The sequence below is a fragment of the Octopus bimaculoides genome, chromosome 17, assembly GCF_001194135.2.
Source record: "Octopus bimaculoides isolate UCB-OBI-ISO-001 chromosome 17, ASM119413v2, whole genome shotgun sequence".
Classification (NCBI taxonomy): Eukaryota; Metazoa; Mollusca; class Cephalopoda; order Octopoda; family Octopodidae; genus Octopus; species Octopus bimaculoides.
Genome location: NC_068997.1, coordinates 7,796,880 through 7,804,887, shown reverse-complemented (window position 1 = coordinate 7,804,887; position 8,008 = coordinate 7,796,880). Strand labels below are relative to the sequence as shown.

The 8,008-nt window shown below is 37.8% G+C and overlaps 1 protein-coding gene across 4 annotated transcripts in view; it reads left to right on the top strand.

The window, feature by feature from the left end:
• Positions 1 to 8,008, top strand: part of LOC106874041 (1-phosphatidylinositol 4,5-bisphosphate phosphodiesterase gamma-1) — a 145,441-nt gene that overhangs the window by 61,081 nt on the left and 76,352 nt on the right. The gene's annotated exons all lie outside the window — the stretch shown is intronic.

The following is an 8,008-nucleotide window of genomic DNA, read 5'->3' as shown; positions in this document are numbered from 1 at the left end:
ACACACACACACACACACACACACACACACACACACACACACACACACATACATACATACATACATACAGAGGATGGGTTTATCTGGTTTGGGAAATTATCTAAGGTGCCAGTCAGCTATAGAACTGGCGTTAAATTTAGATGTTTTCGAAATCGAATAGAAATCCCCCGTTTTTACAAATATGACACTAGGCGTCGTATTTTGGTTCTATGTGAACCGAGTTCGCATCCTGCTTGTGATTTGTTGATCGAAACTATTATTTCATTTCTCTCATTTTAGGAAAAACCGGTCATGGCCTTGTTACAAATTCAGCCCTTTTGCTCTTATTCACTCTACGCTGAGGATTAATTAATCCAGCATCTTAGCGATGTTTTATTCTTTTACTAGCTTCAGTCATTTGACTGCGGCCATGCTGGAGCAGCGCTTTTAGTCGAAGAAATCGACACCAGGATTTATTCTTTGTAAGCCTAGTACTTATTCTATCATTCCCTATTGCCGAACCGCAAAGTTATGGGGACGTAAACACACCAACATCGGTGTCAAGCGATGGTGGTGGGTGGGGGGACAAACACAGGCAGACACACACGCACACGTATGATTTTCATGAACATCTTGCATCCATTTTCCATAGTAATATTTATTGAGTAGTTTTTGCACTTTTGATTAACTGTTGATAATGAGGAAACCTCTGGTTGATCTCCTAGAGTTAGCAGCCAAATCTCCAAGTTAAATTCTACTATTTATTAAAAGGAAGGCTATATTAGATAAATTGTTCTAGATATATTATGTCAGAATAAAAGATAGTTGGTCATGTCTTGACAGCTTCATTTATATATGATACCTCTAATGCCCCTTCTGTTGTGGCAAGATACCTGCTTCTGTCTGTTTGTCACACTTCTAACCTTTCAACCTCTGACATAAGATCTCCTCCTCAAATACCCTCTCTCAGCCCCTTTCAAAATTGCTTGTCTTGCAAAAGTTACATGGTGACCCCTGCCAGTGCTGGTACCACGTTAAAAGCATCCAGACTATACTAATGGGGTTGGCATTTGGAAGGGCATCCAGCTGTGAAAATCATGGCAAAACTAAACTCACCTGTGCTGGTGTCACATAAAGAGCACTGAGTCCACTCAGTGGAGTGGTTGATGTTAGGAAGGGCATTGAGCTGTAAAACCTCTGCCAAAACAGACACAGTAACCTAGGGTAGTTTTTCTACCTGGTTGGCTCCTGTCAACTGTCCTACCCATGCATTAACGATGGATGTTAAACGAGGATGATGATGATATATATAATGTTTATATATATGATGGGCTTCTTTCAGTTTCCATCTATCAAATCCACTCACAAGGCTTTGGTCGGCCCGAGACTATAGTAGAAGATACTTGTCCAAGGTGCCACGCAGTGGGACTGAACCTGGAACCATGTGGTTGGGAAGCAAGCTTCTTACCACACAGCCACTCCTGCACCTATCCTATAATTATGGATGTAATTAACATAAAATGATGTGTGAGTGTGTGTAGGGCCTGTTTAGAAACAATATACATCATTGTGTGGAGTTAAGGATGGTGATTGGGATTGTGCTAGCAGTGGTAGTGATGGTGGTTGTGTTTCCGGTTAAACCGGGAGGAATTTGCATCGATTTAGTTCATGGTAACACCTGAAGACATTTAGGTGAGTTTGTGTTGTCGCCAACGCTATCAAGGACACATTTTATGAGACAGTGTGTATGCGATAACAACTGGAATGGGCGGAGGTTACCACTGAAAAAGAGGCAGGTTTTCTAGGGGATATTCTTTAGCTGAGATATACTGAGGAGAATCTGTCGGCCTAACTTTATTTGTTAAACTCTCTTTATGTGTGTGTGTGTGTGTGTGCGTGTATTCGTCTATCTGTTTGTTTGTCTCTCTGTCTATGCCGCTCCGTCTGACCCTATTGATGTGTCTCTAGCCATATTCCACCCTTCTTTCTTACACAGTCAGTCAGAAACTGAAACGAGAGCAGTTTGTTATGTCTGCAAGGAATTGTTATGGTAATGGTCGGCTGGGTGTGTAATGTGAGCCCCCCCCTCTTTTTTTTTTCTTTTTTTTCTTATAGTTCAGAAAATTGCTTTCTTTTACTGTCTTAGTTGAGGAATTGAATATATTTGGTAACGGGTGGAATAGAGATGTAGTTAACTTAGCAGGCAAACGTATCTCCTCTGACCAGGGATGCTTTCTGTCTTCACCATCCATAGTTTAGTGGCTTCATGTCAACAGAATAGCTGAATGCCTGTAAGGTGTGTTTGGAACTATTCTATTACGTTTGAAGTGTTGTTACTCTGTTTGTCACTCATCATTTTAACATACATTCAAATCAGTATCAAGTTACTGTTTCGAGCTAGTCTGTTGCTGGATTGAATGTCGTACAACGTGTAGTTCACCCGCCAACCACATTCTTTGTTTTAATTTCAAATCGTGACAAGGTTGATTATTACCATTTGTCATTCGATTAAGGCCAACCCATGCACAAGTCTATGCTTAATATGTTACATATACATGGCAGCATGATAGATGGTAGTTAATATTACAAAATTTGGTGCCCACCATCATCATCATCATCATCATCATCACGTAGTGCCCTTTTTTCATACTAGCACGGGTTGAATGGTTTGACAGGAGCTGGCAAACCAGAGCTGTACCAGGCTCCATTGTCTGCTCAGGTGTGATCTCTATGGCTGGACACCCTACCTAATGCCAACCACTTTACAGAATGTACAAAGGGTGCTTCATATGTGGCACCCAGTACAGGTGGAAGTTGAAGTTCATGAGTTTAGATCAGTTTGTGTTCTGTAGGGAACCATGGACTCGCTTAGTGACTACAAGAAATGCTAGAAATATCAGCCAAACTTCTATCAAACCACATCTGACATTCGTTAATAAAAGAAAGTGTTCAATACATATTGTACTCCTTGATACTGCTAAACAAAAAAAAAACTGGCTGGTCGTGGCTCAATCAGGGTTGACCTGTGGTTAAAAGCAGCAATATGAACAATGACAAAACTAACAAGAGAAGCTATATGTTATTGGAGCTTTTGAAAACAGCAGCCTATTTCCCGTTAAACTCACCCTACAATCTGAAAACAAGATGGGCACATTAGGTAAATGGTGTCCTATATATACAAAAAGATGGTTTTGTTAACTCTGGAGCACCTTTTGACCAGAGATCTGTTTCATCAGGACGAAATTGGGATTTTTAAATATATGCCTTGGTCCCCTATTCAAATGAGGTTTTAAATATTGCATTGGAAAATATTGCTTTTTCTAAACTAAATTTGCATATTTGGGAAAAATAAAATTCTTTGATTTTCATTTGGAAAGGAAAAAGATTTCAAATATATTGTCATTGTCACACTCCTCCTTCAGACCCCGACCAACCCTGATTGGCTACATCTATGGCCCAAGATGTTTCAGCCACGACCAGACATTCTGGCGCCATAGCTGATCTTTCACTACATTGTTCAGTGTGACTTTTCTTTCTCAAGATGGTAGAATATGAGTTGAAGTAATTTTGGTTGCTGTTTCTAGCAGGCTGAGCAACTCTAGACATATTTCTCATTCGAGGTATTGTTGTTGTTTAGCCATTGGTCAGCTCTGATTGAGAAGACTGTATGAACAAATGAATTCCAGTCATGACAACTCCTGACTGAGCAGCCTTCCACATGTGACCATCTTGTCTTGTTTTCAGGAACAGCGTATCACAAACCATACTATTCAATGTTTTTTTGTTTTTTTTTGTTAAGGAAAATAATATATGATGTGAGAGATTTGACTGCTATTTCTAGCAGATTGAGGGAACCACATAGAGACTCTGTTTATTTATTTGTGATCAGAAATTCCTGAACAGATAAGCTACCTAACAATTGACTCATTGGTTGGTGGGTCATGAGTTCACATCCTCTTGAAGGTGTGTTGTGACATGACTGATTTGTGATTCATGTGTTTCTAACATGTTTCATACAGGTCTCTTGCTGTGGGTTAGAGCAATACAATGAACTTATCTACCTTGATTTTTATTTTCATCATTTTATGTTCTAGAGGAAGGGCAGTGTTCCCTGACCCATTACAGGTTTATGAGACTGGTGGGAGGGAGGGAGTGATGCTATCATCAAGCCAGTGCCCTGGTCCAAATGCCTGCAACAGAGTGGACTCTGCTAAAGTGTCCAATGACCAGGTGGTGGTGTTAATGGCTGTTCGTAGCAGAATTTCAGCTCAGAGTGCAAGACCCAGAACTAATAACACATGACAGCAGTTTGATGCTTTACCATTTCTGCCAGCCCTCTGCCCTCGATCGATATCTTATTTATCAATTCTACAAAGATGAAAGGCAGATTTAACTTAAGTTGGATTTGAACTCAGAATGTTAGAAGCTAAATTAAATACTACAAGCTATTACTGTTATATCTCTGTTAATGTTCGACCAAAATCTACTTCATTTTAAGCATTGAGGATGATTCTTCTTTCTTTCTCTTTATGTGTGTGTGTGTGTGTGTGTATTTATACACACATATTACATATAATAAATTTGAACAGTTTAAGAATAATAAATTTGAACAGTTTAAGAATAATAAATTTGAACAGTTTCTGTCTGAGGTGTTGGTCAGCCAAAGCTTCATTAAATGATTCTTTGCTCAAAGGGCTCTGCTGTGGAATTGAACCCAAACCCCTTCAGCTATAAAGCAAACGGTTTAACCACAAAACTATGCTGATTCTCTATCCACCAGTCTGTCTCTCTATATAAATATTTAAAAATTTTATATATATATATATGTATATATATGTAATTTTCAGATATAAGAAAAGGCAAGCTTTTATTTAAATTTATTCCGTTGTGAATAATAGAAGAAAGAAAGAGCAAGAGAAATGGGTTATCTTAAAAGAAAAGGGTGTGTTTATTATAGATCCAGTTTCTAATGGCGTAACCTTACTTAATCTCAGCATATTTATTATTACCATGACACAAGGCCAAATGAAAGGTTGCTCTCAGATGACATTGTTTTTGCAATATAAATCAATATATATTCTTTCTACGAAACTGTTTCATATTCTGGCCTTCCTCTGCCCTCTGTAAACATTAAATACATACACAATAAACAAACAAGGATACATCAAAAAATGTAACAAAATGTTTTGAGCAATTCACACAATTTTGTTCCTAAAACATTAACTCACTTCCTGGTCGAGAGAATTGGTGTAACTTTGACCTTATCCACCACTCCTTTACACACTCACAAGCCACACATATTATTCCTTTATCATCTACAAATCTCTCACATTCTACCATTTTCTCAACAGAACCTTCAACCAATGAGAAATGCCTTTACATGGTCACTGGACCTGTTGAAGATAGCTTATTTCTTCTCATATTACACCCAATCATCTTGGTAAAATGCCATGTTGCACAATGTGGTCTTAGATTTCCTGCCAATAGAAAAAGACTGGATGATCACAACTGGAATGTCTTTGATCATGGGTCTGCTTGATCAGAGTTCGCCTGGAACTAAACAACAGGGTCTTTCTGCATTTCTCTTGTACAATATAAGCTGCATGCTTGACTCTGGTTTCTTTTTGAAAAGGCTTTGCCTGCAATTCTATAGAATCCACTCTATAGAGCTGCTTGCTTCTCATTTGGACATTAATAAGAAGGACACTTGATGGGGATCTGCTTAATACAGCCCTCAACTGTTTGTCCTGCAGGATGGCCATTTAAATCATTGCACCACTAGACCCACTTCCCAATTAATTATCTTAGGCATTGATGATTTTATTGTCTTTATTGTTAAGTGTTATGGAGTCAACAGAGAGAGAGAGAGAGAGAGAGCAAGATTTGATATTTTATCATTTTCAGTAATTTCATGGATTTAAAACGATTTTCTATTTAGGTTAAAAATCCCCCATCCCCACTTTTCTTTTTTTTTCTTTCTTTTTGATTCTCTTCATTTGATAAATTAGACACTAGTAATAATAAAGGATAACTGAATCAGCAAATCTCTTCAAAGATTTTTGACTGTTTTTTTTCTTCTTCTTTTCTCTTTTTCTTTTCATTGCTAGAACCCTTTTCCTGGTTGACAAATGCTAAGCATGGTGGTTTTTTCCAAGCCATGGTTGGTTTAAAGTTGCCAATGTTTAGATTGTGTCACAGAACTCCAGTGACCTTGATCCCTCCTCATTTCTCATACCATATTTGCAACCATTATATATATCGGAGAAGCTTTAATTGTGTTACCAATACACCCATTAAAATTACCAAGTATCATAATGAGATTGTTGTCATTCACTTTTAGTTCGTCTTCATCAAAGCAGTCCTTCCCTTCATGTAGTCATCTTGGTTGTGGTGTGTGTCTGTGTGTGCATTATTATTACTGTCTTATTGTCCATAATTAATCGAAGCTAAGTTATTATTCTGTTACACTCAAACTACTTCATTTATTTTTTCTTACCATTTCTCTGATAACATGCCTATTCCATTCAATCCATCACTGTTTCCCATTGAAAAGAATTCAAGGTTTCATTTCTTGCCTGTGAGATGTATGGCTGAGGCTCACCTCCATCTTACCACTTGCATGCAACCACATCTACTTGCCTCTGCTTCAGCATCTGTTCAATCTCTCCCTTTCGTTGTGCTAATGTGGATGGTAGCAGCCCTTTTGAGTATGACTAGATTTCCAATGGTGGCTTGGTAGATTGTATGTTTTTTTTTCTCTTGAAATGAATAAACATTTGTACAATGTAAGGTTTTTAGTATTTTAGAAATAAATAATTATATAATCTGATAGCTTTATTATTTGGTGTGGGGTTTTTTTTTTTCATTTATTAATTTTCCATCTCCTGCAGATGTTTTCCTCCTAATTAATATTTCATAGAATAACTGGTTGCTTTTGTTGTTCTTGTTGTTGTTGATGACATTTCAAATGTTGTTCAAGTGTTTTTGCTGATTTCTCTTTTTTTAGTTGTTGTTTATAGTTGTTTCATCAGGAAAAACTGAAATTAAATAAATATATGATGAAATGCATTTTAAAAAAGACAAGGCAAAACAGGATATGCATTAGGATTACTTGAACCGAAACCTGGATGTGCAATATATTGGCAGAGGTGGATGGTTTCAGTTGGTTATTTTTAATGAAGAATTCATTAGCCCTTTCATTATGAACCTGGCTAAAGCCACCTCTGGCTCTGTGGTATAAATGTCTTGTTTTCATAAGTTCTGAATGAAAATCTTCCCCCAAACATTAGTCACAATTTATGTTCCTAACACTAGCTGAATGATAACTAAGTTATTTTACTAAATTCTTTGTTATATTTAAAGTAATTGAAAGAAGCACAGAGCATCTCAACAGAAATACAGTAACGAAAGGGTTAAGTGATTAAAGCAGAGAATGAATTTTAAAGAGTTTTGTAGAATTGAAAATGACAATAAACTTCCATACAAGTTAGCGGTTCAGCAAAAGAGTGATAAAATAAGTACTAGGCTTACAAAGAATAAGTCCTGGGGTCGATTTGCTCAACTAAAGGCAGTGCTCCAGCATGGCCACAGTCAAATGACTGAAACAAGTAAAAGAGTAAAAGAGATACGGTGTGTGTGTTTGTTTTCCATCACCACTTGACAACCAGTCTTGATTTGTTTATGTGACTTAGCAGTTTGGCAAAAAGAAACCAATAGACTAAGTAGGAAGCATTACAAAAAGAAAGAAGTCCTGGGGTTGATTTGTCCAACTAAACCCGCCGAAGTGGTGCCCCAGCATGGCCACAGTCTAGTGACCGAGACAAAAGACAGGTGAACCTAAGCATGGCTGCAGGGATCCAGGCACGGGTCTGGTGTTTGACGCCCCCCCCCCGCCCCAGCGGCATAGAGATTCCTTTCTTGGTTCATTGTTTGTTTTTCAAGGTCAGTCAGTATTGGTCAAGCAAGACTATGTTCAAAAGACAGTCCAGCCATAGCCATCAAGACTTCCTTTTCTTTTTTTTCAGTCAGT